Raw genomic sequence first — 12,325 nt, forward strand, 5'->3', positions numbered from 1 at the left:
GGAGAATTCTGAAAGAGATGGGAATCCCAGACCACCTTACCTGCCTCTTGAGAAACCTGTATGCAGGTCAGGAAGCAACAGAACGGGACATGGAACAACAGACTGGTTCCAAATACGAAAAGGAGTACGTCAAAGCTGTATATTGTCACCCTGTTTATTTAACTTATATGCAGAGTACATCATGAGGAACGCTGGGCTGGACGAAGCACAAGCTGGAATCAAGATTGCCGGGAGAAATATCAATAACCTCAGATATGCAGATAACACCACCCTTATGGCAGAAAGTGAAGAGGAACTCAAAAGCCTCTTGATGAAAGTGAAAGAGGAGAGTGAAAAAGTTGGTTTAAAACTCAACATTCAGGAAACTAAGATCATGGCATCTGGTCCCATCACTTCATGGGAAATAGATGGGGAAACAGTGGAAACAGTGTCAGACTTTATTTTTTTGGGCTCCAAAATCACTGCAGATGGTGACTGCAGCCATGAAATTAAAAGATGCTTACTCCTTGGAAGGAAAGTTATGACCAACCTGGATAGCATATTTAAAAGCAGAGACATTTCTTTGCCAACCAAGGTCCATCTAGTCAAGGCTAGTGGTCATGTGTGGTCATGTATGGATGTGAGAGTTGGACTGTGAAGAAAGCTGATCACTGAAGAATTGATGCTTTTGAACTGTGGTGCTGGAGAAGACTCTTGAGAGTCCCTTGGACTGCAAGGAGAATCAACCAGTTCATCCTAAAGGAGACCAGTCCTGGGTGTACATTGGAAGGACTGATGCTGAGGCTGAAACTCCAGTACTTTGGCTACCTCATGCAAAGAGCTGACTCATTGGAAAAGACCCTGATGCTGGGAGGAATTGGGTCAGGAGGAGAAGGGGACGACAGAGGATGAGATGGCTGGATGGCATCACCGACTTGATGGACGTGAGTTTGAGTGAACTCTGGGAGTTGGTGATGGACAGGAAGACCTGGCGTGCTGTGGTTCATGGGGTCGCAAAGAGTCGGACACGACTGAGCAACTGAACTGAGTAGATAAGATCTCACCAAAAAAGTACAGGTAGAACTGTTTTTAAAAAGTACTGGTGGTGGATAATTCTAGAGTTGAAAAAAACAGTACTCACCCCTCCGCAACCCCCTGCAATCAATGGATGGTCTTAAAAGCAGAGTGGCTTTTTGTTCTATTTTGGCACTCACTCTTTTGCTGATGTATATGTCTATCCATTATGCTGTTATCATACACTGCTTTGAAATTAGGTATAATAATTATTTAATCTGTATGTAATACTTAGTATCTAGTAGTGTCACTCTTCTGGCTTTTTAAACTCCAATACTTTGGCCACCTCATGAGACGAGTTGACTCACTGGAAAAGACTCTGATGCTGGGAAAGGTTGGGGGCGGGAGGAGAAGGGGACGACGGAGAATGAGATGGCTGGATGGCATCACCGACTCTGTGGACATGAGTTTGAGTGTACTCCGGGAGTTGGTGATGGACAGGGAGGCCTGGCGTGCTGTGATTCATGGGGTCGCGGAGAGTCGGACACGACTGAGCGACTGAACTGAACTGAACTGAACTGAAGACAAATCACTGTGGATGCTGATTGCAGCCAGGAAATTAAAAGACGCTTACTCCTTGGAAGGAAAGTTATGACTAACCTAGATAGCATATTAAAAAGCAGAGACATTACTTTGCCAACCGAGGTCCGTCTAGTCAAGGCTATGGTTTTTCCAGTGGTCATGTATGGATGTGAGAGTTGGACTGTGAAGAAAGCTGATCGCCGAAGAATTGATGCTTTTGAACTGCGGTGTTGGAGAAGACTCTTGGGAGTCCCGTGGACTGCAAGGAGATCCAACCAGTCCATCCTAAAGGAAATCAATCCTGGGTGTTCATTGAAAGGACTGATGCTAAAGCTGAAACTTCAATACTTTGGCCACCTCATGTGTCGAGTTGACTCACTGGAAAAGAGTCATGCTGGGAGGGATTGGGGGCAGGAGGAGATGGGGACGACAGAGAATGAGGTTGCTGGATGGCATCACCAACTCTGTGGACATGAGTTCGAGTGAACTCCGGGAGTTGGTGATGGACAGGGAGGCCTGGCGTGCTGTGATTCATGGGGTCGCAGAGAGTCGGACACGACTGAGCGACTGAACTCAACTGAACTGAACTGAAGACATTTTTGTGATTGTTGGCCCTTTCCTATATAAATTTTTAACTAACTTGTCAGTTTCTATAAGAAGTTTGATGAAAACCTGTTTGGGATCACACTGAATCTATGTTAGACTGATAAGCTGACAATTATCTCATAAGAAATATGACATTTTTCAGTCATGTGATATCTCTTTTCTTTCCTTTTACATTGTCTTTAAATTCAGTCATGTTTTTGTAGTTTTCATTGTATAGATATTGCACAAATTTTGTTAAATTTGTCCCAGAGTAGTTCATATTTCTTGATAATACTGCAAATTTTGTTTTTCTTTTAATTTTTGCTAGTTACTCGTATTTAGGAATGCCAGTGATTTTTATATATTAACTTAAAATTCTGACTAAATTGCTAAAATTGAGTTTTTAAATTTACAAACATTTATCAGTGATATTTTACTTCTTTCTTTCTAGTATATATGCTGCTGCTGCTGCGTCACTTCAGTCGTGTCCGACTCTGTGTGACCCCATAGACAGAAACCCACCAGGCTCCCCCGTCCCTGGGATTCTCCGGGCAAGAACACTGGAGTGGGTTGCCATTTCCTTCTCCAATGTGTGAAAGTGAAAAGTGAAAGTGAAGTCGCTCAGTCGTGTCCGACCCATAGCGACCCCATAGACTGCAGCCTACCAGGCTCCTCCATCCATGGGATTTTCTAGGCAAGAGTACTGAAGTGGCTTGCCATTGCCTTCTCCTTCCAGTATATATACCTTTTGTCTATCCACCTATCATCCTTTTTGGCATCTTCTAGGACCTCCAGTATGATTTTTAATAAAAGTAAAAGTACATGTTGGCCTTATTCCTGATCTTGGGGATAAAATATTTAGTCTGTCTCCATTAAGTATTATGAAAGCTACAGCTTTTGATAATTGTCCTTCAGGTTGAGGAAATTCCCTTTTAGTCCCTATTTTGCTCAGAGTTTTCATCACTAACAGGTGTTGAATTACGCGCAGTGGTTTTTTGTATCAGTTCAAATAGTCCTATGAGTCTCTACTTTATACCATTAATATGGAGAATTACACCGATTTTTTTAAATTAAAATTTTAAAATTTTGTATTGGAGTACAGCCAGTTAACAGTGTTGTGATTGTTTCAGGTGAATGGAGAGGGACTCAGCCATCCATGTACAAATATCTGTTCTCCCTGAACTCCCCTCCTTTCCAGGCTGCCACGTAACATTGAGCAGAGTTCCATGTGCTATACAGTAGATCCTTGTTGGTTCTGCATTTTAAATATAGCAGTGTGTACATGTCCATCCCAAACTCCCTAACTATCGCTTCCCCCAACCCTGCCCCCCGTCCCCCACCCCTGCAGCCGTAAGGTCGTTCTCTCAGTCTGTGAGTCTGTTTTGTAAGTACATTTATTTGTTTTCATTTTTTAGATTCCACATGTAAGGGATGAGTATGACAATCTGGGCCCATCCATGTTGCGGCAGATGGCCCTAATTCTTTCTTTTTAATGGCCCATTGTATGTATGCGCTACATCTTTGTCCTTTCCTCTGTCAGTGGACATTCAGGTTGCTTCCATGTCTTGGCTATTGTAAATAGTGCTGCAGTGAACACTGGGGTGCTTATATCCTTTTGGGTCATGTTTTTCTCGATATATGTCCAGGAGTGGGATTGCAGGGTCATATGGTAGCTCTGTTTTTAGTTTTTGAGGCATCTCCATACTGTTCTCCATAGTGGTTGTACCAGTTTACATTCCTACCGACAGTGTAGGAGGATTCCCTTCTCTCCACACCCTCTCCAGCATTTATTGTTTGTGGATTTTTTTTTTTTAAATGATGGCCATTTTGACTGGTGTGAGGTGATACTTCACTGCAGTTTTGAGTTGCATTTCTCTAATAATTAGTGATGTTGGACATCTTTTCATGTGCCTTTTGACCATCTATATATTGTCTTTGGAGAAATGTCTGTTTAGGTCTGCCCATTTTTAAAAAATTATTTATTTTTAGTTGAAGGATAGTTGCTTTACAATAGTGTATTGGTTTCTGCCAAACATCAACATGAATCAGCCATCGGTGTACACAGGTCCCTTCCCTTTTGAACCTCCCTCCTACCTCCCTTCCCATCTCACCCCTCTAGGTTGCCACAGAGCTCCAGTTTGAGTTCTCTGAGTCATGCAGCAGGTTCCCGTTGGCTGTCTGTTTCACACAGGGCGGCGTATGTTTCCATGTTGTTCTCTCCGTACATCCCACCTTCTCTTCCCTCCCACACCATCAGTTTGTTTTCTGTTTTCTATGTCTGCATCTCCATTGCTGCCCCGCAAATAGGTTCATCAGTATTGTCTTTCTAGATTCCATATATATGCATTAATATACAATATTCATTTTTCTCTTTCTTACTCACTTCATTCCATGTGATAGGCTCTATGTTCATCCACCTCATTAGAACTGACTCACACGTGTTCCTTTTTATGACAGAGTAATATTCCACTGTATAAAGTTATAAAAAATATTTATAAATATTCTTTATAAATATATAAATATTCTTTATAAAAATAAATATTTATAAATTATAAATATTCTTTATCCACTCATCTGTAGATGGACATCTAGGTTGCTTCCATGTCCTAACTATTGTAAATAGTTCTGCAATGAACATTGGGTACATAGCAAGTGAAACAACTGACAAAGGATTAATTTGTAAAGTAGCTCATTCAGCTCAATATCAGAAAAGCAAAACAACCATCAAAAAGTGGCTGAAAGACCTAAACAGATGTTTTTCCAAAGAAGACATGAAGATGGCTAATAGACACATGAAAATATGTTCAACATATCACCTTACACTGGTCAGAATGGCCATCACCAAAAATATCTACAAACAAATGCTGGAGAGGGTGTGGACTAAAGAGAACCCTCTTGCTCTGTTGCTGGGAATGTAAATTGATATAGTCACTATGGGAAGACAGTATGGAGATTCCTTAAAAAACTAGGAATAAAATGACCATATGACCCAGGAATCCCACCACTAGGTATATACCCTGAGGAAACCAAAATTGAAAAAGACACATGTACCCCAGTGTTCTGCCCATTTTTTGATAGGGTTATTTGTTTTGATGATGTTAAGCTTCATGAACTGTTCGTGGATTTTAGAGACTAACCTCTTGTCAGTCACATCATTTGCAAATATTTTCTCCCAATCTGAAGGGTTGTCTTTTTGTTTTGTTTATTGTTTTCTTTGCTGTGCAAAAGCTTTTGAGTTTAGTTAGGTTACATTTGTCTATTTTTGTTTTTATTTCCATTATTCTGGGAGAGGGATTGAAAAAGGCATTGCTGCAATTTACATCAGAGCTCTTCCTGTGTTCTCCTCTAGGAGTTCTATAGTGTCCTGTCTCATGACCTCAAGAAGTGTTCATGCCAAGGGGCACCTCCCGGGACTGTTGCTGCTAGTGCCCCCATCCCCACAGTGAGCCACTGCCAACCCACGCCTCCGCAGGAGACCCTCCAGCACTAGCAGGTGGGTCTGGTTCAGTCTCTTGTTTGGTCCCGGCTCCTTTCCCCTGGGTCCTGGTACACACAACATTTTGTGTGTGCCCTCCAGGAGTGGAGACTGTTTCCCCCCATCCTGTGAAAGTCCTGCAACCAGGTCCCGCCGCCCTTCAAAGTCAGGTTCCCTGGGGATTCCTGGTCCCTTTGCCGGACCCCAGGCTGGGAAGCCTGATGTGGGGCTCAGCGCCTTCACTGCACTGGGAGGATTGTGATGTCATTGTGCTCCAGTTTGTGGGTTGCCCATCTGGTGGGTAGAGAATTACATTGATTTTTACCTGTGGAACCTACTTTGCATAGCTGGTATAAACTTCTTCATCATGGTGTATTATTATTACAATAATTATTCTTATGTTGCTGATATCCTAATCAGATGTCCTAATGTTTTGATAAGAATGTTAACGTCTAATTTTCTTTTCCCCTATAGTGACTTTGTATGATTTTGGTGGTGTTGGTGTCATACAGTGAAGCGGAAAATGTTTCTTTCTCGTTATTTAAAAAAAAAAAGCCTGTGAAGAGTTAGTGCTGTTTCTTCCTTGACTGTTTGGTAATATTACCTGAGTGGAACACGCACAGTTCCCGTGTGCCCACGTGTGCGCAGCCTTAGCCGCTGTCAGCATCCTGCACCCAGAGTGCATTTGTTGTGATTGATGACCCTGCGCTGGTACATCTTTATCACCCAGAATCCGTAGTTTACAGTTTGTGTGCACACTTGGTGTTTTACGTTTCATGGGTTTTGACAGGGACGGTGGCATGCCTTCACCATTTCAGTACCATACAGAAGAGTCTCACTACCCCAACCCTCTGTACTCTGCAGAGTCACCCCTCCCACCCCACCCCAATCTCTACAGCTTCTGATCTGTTTATTGTCTGCATAGTTTTACCCCTGCAGAATATCATATGGTTGAAAGCGTATAGTATGTAGCCTTTTGATATATGTTTCTTTCACTTAGTAATATGCACTTAAGATTTCAACATATCTTTTCATAGGGTGACAGCTCAGTTCATTTTAGCCTTGAATAGTATCTCATTGTACTGTCCAATAGTATTTCATGTCACATAGTTCATCTTTCCACCTGCTGAAGGGTATCTTGCTTGCTTCTAAGTTTTGGCACTTATGAATCAAGCTGCTGTAAGCACACATTGGAGGTTTTTGTTTGGATGTGTTTTCAGTTCTTTTGGGTAAATATTCAATACCAAGGAGCACAATTGCTGGGTTTTATAATAAGTGTATTTTAGTTTTGTAAAAAGAGATAAAATGGCCAAAATATCTTCCAAAGTTGCTGCACCTTTTTGCATTTCTACCAGCAATGAATGAAAGTTCCTGTTGCTCCATATTCACACCTGCATTTGTCATGATCACTGTTTTGGATTTCTGGCATTCTTATAGGTGTGTTCAGTTCAGTTCATTCGCTCAGTCGTCTCCGACTCTCCGCGACCCCATGAATCACAGCACGCCAGGCCTCCCTGTCCATCACCAACTCCTGGAGTTCACTCAAACTCATGTCCACAGAGTCGGTGATGCCATCCAGCCATCTCATTCTCTGTCGTCCCCTTCTCCCGCCCCCAATCCCTCCCAGCATCAGACTCTTTTCCAGTGAGTCAACTCGTCGCACGAGGTGGCCAAAGTACTGGAGTTTCAGCTTCAGCATCAGTCCTTCCAATGAACACCCAGGATTGATCTCCTTTAGAATGGACTGGTTGGATCTCCTTGCAGTCCAAGCACTGACTTCTAATTCAGATTCCCTAATGCATTAGGATGTTGAACATCTTTTCACATGCTTTTTTCCATCTGTATACCTTCTTTGGTGAGATGCCTGTTCTGATATTTTGCCTATTAATGGGTTTCATTTCATTGAGTTTTAAGAGTTATGTTCAACTGGCTCTGGTTTTGATAGATAGTTTTTGGGGAAAATACTTTTTGTACTAGTGAGCTCTGAGTAAGTTCACATAATGACTGCCTTTTATGTGAAATCTTTTGTGTCCAATAAATGACCTTTTCCTGGGAACTCCCAGAACTGCTAGACTTGATTGTGGCCATTGTTTTTTAGGACTCCTGTGGACTGGGTGATGGGCAGATGGGCATTTGTTGTTGTTTAGATGCTAACTCGTGTTTAACTCTTTTGCGACCCCATGGACTGTAGCTCACCAGGCATTGGCAGGTGGATTCTTTACCTCTGAGCTGCCTGGGAAGCCCAGGCAGCTGGGCATAGAGCAAATTAAAAGGTCACAAAGCTCATTGTTCTTACTGAGATGAGGCTTTTTTTCTTGGATAATCATTTCCAAGATTGCTGCAAATCTTTGGTTAATTTCTAGAATTTTGAGAAAAAAAGTTGATTTTGACTTTTTTTTGGCTAGTGTTCTTGTTGCTTTTATGGAGGGAAGCTTTTCAGAGCTCTTTACTCTGACATTTTCAGTGATGTTCACTGTTCTTTTGTGAACAGTAACATAAACTTTGTACGTTAGTGCTGTGAGACCTGGAATAAATTTCTTTCCTGTAGAACAGGACAACAAGAGCTCAGTTAAATGACCAGGGAAGGTAATATGCTATATGCATATCATGTGAGTTTATATTTTATAGGTGCTGGATCTAGATGAGCCAGATTTTACTCTGTAAGTAATATGTGGTTAAATTTCATCACCATATAACATGTTATGGTTTATGTCCTTTAAAATGAAATGAGGAATTACTATTTAAATGATAGTCTAATATCCTCTTCCACCTGAAACCTTTTGTCATCTGGAATGTCTCTTGATAGAAAAGTTATGTTCTTATTTATTTTTCCCCCTGAATATTTTATAAATAGTGTCATATTTAAGATTACTATCAGCTTTTCATTTGAATTTCCTGAATGTGTAGCAGGAACTTCTGTTTCTTTATTACTTGATTTTTTTCTCTCTAGTTGTTGGTATATATGGAATATTATGGGGAGAGAAGAATGGAGGATTGATTTGTGAATGATAGATTGACTTTGCCAGACAAATCATGTGTAGCTCAAGTTGATTGAGAGTGAGCTGCTATTGCTCTGGAAAGATTTCTTTATATTTTTATATTTTATTAAGTTTAACTATACATGCAGGGCAAATGAAAAATGTTATTTAGTTGGTTTTATGGTATTTCATTCAATGGGATGGGAGTTCTATAAGTTGCCTCACTGAAAATATTGAGAAGGCTTTCTACTATCTCTGAATTTTACACAAAACTATAGTGTAGCTAGTCATTTAAAAATTCTAGATTTGTTTTGCCCTGCTGTATCTGGTTGAGTTATATTTGAGATCTAAAAGTAAGATAATTTGCTTTTGTTTGAGGATATATTGTGAGGTCTAAAATACTTCATAGTTGTAGTTAAATTTCCTAAGCTTATAGTATCTGGATTGGGAAATGGGAGGTGTATTGATATTTGAATAGTTTTCTTTCATCTGATGTTATTCTTGTTATACTACTAGCCAGTATTTTAGTAAGTGGGACTTAATAAAATATAGACCGATCAACTTTTTCAAAGGATAAACTACTATATGGGACATACTTTTTAAAAAAATCATGTATGTTTGATGCAGATCAAGTACTTAGTAAATTTGTAGCTCTAGGACAAGTTGCAGGAAAACAGAATTTCAGTATTGTGTGTGTTGTTTGCTGTTGGCTTCATTTAGAAGGTGTAAAAAGAAAGAAGAGCTCAGACAGGACTGTCATTTTTCAAAGAAAAGGCATGAAAGGAAATTTAAAGGGACAATAGTGTTGGGAGATGTAATTGATTTTAATCCTAACTTCCAGCAAATAAAATTTGTAAAGGCTTTGAGAGGTAAAGCCCGGTTAAAACTCAGTCTTTTAACAAGGATCAAGTAAAAAACATGACCTCACAACCATTCATGAAACCTCAGAGTTTATCGGATGTCTCATAGTCAAGTTTGACTTTTTGTATGGTATCTGTTCAATTTCTTTTAATTAAACAGAATGTTTTATGAACAAGTTTCTGTCTCTGATCCATGATTGACTTAATATTACTGTAATTAGGAAGAGAGATGGAAGTCAAAGGTAAAGAAAAAAGCCATCAGGTCAGGTCAGGTCAGATCAGATCAGTCGCTCAGTCGTGTCCGACTCTCCGCGACCCCATGAATCACAGCACGCCAGGCCTCCCTGTCCATCACCAACTCCCGGAGTACACTCAAACTCATGTCCACAGAGTCGGTAATGCCATCCAGCCATCTCATTCTCCGTCGTCCCCTTCTCCTCCTGCCCCCAACCTTTCCCAGCATCACAGTCTTTTCCAGTGAGTCAACTTGTCGCATGAGGTGGCCAAAGTATTGTAGTTTCAGCTTTAGCATCAGTCCCTCCAATGAACATCCAGGATTGATCTCCTTTAGAATGGACTGGTTGGATCTCCTTGCAGTATAAGGGACTCTCAAGAGTCGTCTCCAACACCACAGTTCAAAAGCATCGATTCTTCGGCGATCAGCCTTCTTTACAGTCCAACTCTCACATCCATACATGACCACGGGAAAAACCATTGCCTTGACTAGACGGACCTTGGTTGGCAAAGTAATGTCTCTGCTTTTTAATATACTATCAAGGTTGGTCATAACTTTTCTTCCAAGGAGTAAGCGTCTTTTAATTTCATGGCTGCAATCAGCATCTGCAGTGATTTTGGAGCCCCAAAAAATAAAGTCTGACACTGTTTCCACTGTTTTTCCATCTATTTCCCATGAAGTGATGGGACCAGATGCCATGATCTTTGTTTTCTGAATGTTGAGCTTCAAGCCAACCTTTTCACTCTCTTTCACTTTCATCAAGAGGCTTTTGAGTTCCTCTTCACTTTCTGCCATAAGGGTGGTGTCATCTGCATATCTGAGGTTATTGATATTTCTCCCAGCAATCTTGATTCCAGCTTGTGCTTCTTCCAGCCCAGCGTTCCTCATGATGTACTCTGCATATAAGTTAAATAAGCAAGGTGACAATATACAACCTTGACGTACACCTTTTTGTATTTGGAACCAGTCTGTTGTTCCATGTCCAGTTCTAACTGTTGCTTCCTGACCTGCATACAGGTTTCTCAAGAGGCAGGTCAGGTGGTCTGGGATTCCCATCTCTTTCAGAATGTTCCACAGTTTATTGTGATCGACACAGTCAAAGGCTTTGGCATAGTCAATGAAGCAGAAATAGATGTTTTTCTGAAACTCTCTTGCTTTCTCCATGATCCAGCGGATGTTGGCAATTTGATCTCTGGTGCCTCTGCCTTTTCTAAAACCTGCTTGAACATCTGGGAGTTCTTAGTTCATGTACTGTTGAAGCCTGGCTTGGAGAATTTTGAGCATTACTTTACTAGCATGTGAGATGAGTGCAATGTGCAGTAGTTTGAGCATTCCTTAGCATTGCCTTTCTTTGGGATTGGAATGAAAACTGACCTCAGTCCTGTGGCCACTGCTATTTTCCAAATTTGCTGGCATATTGAGTGTAGCACTTTCACAGCATCATCTTTTAGGATTTGAAATAGCTCAACTGGAATTCCATCACCTCCGCTAGCTTTGTTTGTAGTGATGCTTCTTAAGGTCCACTTGACTTTGGACTCCAGGATATCTGGCTCTAGGTGAGTGATCACACCATCGTGGTTATCTGGGTCATGAAGATCTTTTTTTTTTAATAGTTCTTCTGTGTATTCTTGGCACCTCTTCTTAATATCTTCTGCTTCTGTTAGGTCCATACCGTTTCTGTCCTTTATCGAGCCCATCTTTGCATGAAATATTCCCTTGGTATCTCTAATTTTCTTGAAGAGAACTCTAGTCCATTCTGCTGTTTTCTTCTATTTCTTTGCATTGATCACTGAGGAAGGCTTTCTTATCTCTCCTTGCTCTTCTTTGGAACTCTGTGTTCAGATGGGTATATCTTTCCTTTTCTCCTTTGCCTTTCACGTCTCTTCCTTTCTCAGCTATTTGTAAGGCCTTCTCAGACAACCATTTTGCCTTTTTGCGTTTGTTTTTCTTGGGATGGTCTTGATCAGTGCCTCCTGTATAATGTCACAGACCTCTGTCCATAGTTCTTCAGGCACTCTATCAAATCTAATCCCTTGAATCTATTTCTCACTTCCACTGTATAATCGGAAGTGATTTGATTTAGGTCATACCTGAATGGTCTAATGGTTTTCCCTACTTTCTTCAATTTAAGTCTGAATTTTGTAGTAAGGAGTTCATGATCTGAGCCACAGTCAGCTCCCCATCTTGTTTTGCTGACAAAACCTTTTCCGTCTTTGGCTGCAAAGAATATAATTAATCTGATTTCAGTATTTACCATCTGGTGATGTCCATGTGTAGAGTCTTCTCTTGTGTTTTTGGAAGAGCTTGTTTGCTCTGACCAGTGCATTCTCTTGGCACAATTCTGTTAGCCTTTGTCCTGGCTACAGTCCATGGGGTTGCAAAAAGTCGGACATGACTGAGCATGCTCGCAGAAAGCTACATCACATTTTTTCAAAATTGTTGCACCAATTTGTATTCCCAACAGATTGTATATTAGTCAGTCTGATTTACTGATCAGTCAACCAGATAGTGTATTACCTAATCTTGTAGGGATTGTAGTAGTGATTTAATCGGCATTTCCTTGATGTCTGATGAGGCTGAGCATGTTATGTTTTTCTGACCATCTGGGTTTCTTTGT

General features: G+C 40.8%; 1 long non-coding RNA gene across 2 annotated transcripts in view; it reads left to right on the forward strand.

Annotated features, from left to right (window-relative positions):
• LOC129547286 (uncharacterized) overlaps positions 1–12,325 on the forward strand; it is a 60,187-nt gene that overhangs the window by 17,440 nt on the left and 30,422 nt on the right. For both annotated transcript variants that reach the window (XR_016035974.1, XR_008684047.2), the window contains one exon: positions 5,510–5,653. This is a non-coding gene — a long non-coding RNA (uncharacterized LOC129547286). The remainder of the gene's footprint in view (positions 1–5,509; positions 5,654–12,325) is intronic.

The sequence above is a fragment of the Moschus berezovskii genome, chromosome 22, assembly GCF_049115385.1.
Source record: "Moschus berezovskii isolate FMDL1 chromosome 22, NW_MosBer_1.0, whole genome shotgun sequence".
NCBI lineage: Eukaryota > Metazoa > Chordata > Mammalia > Artiodactyla > Moschidae > Moschus > Moschus berezovskii.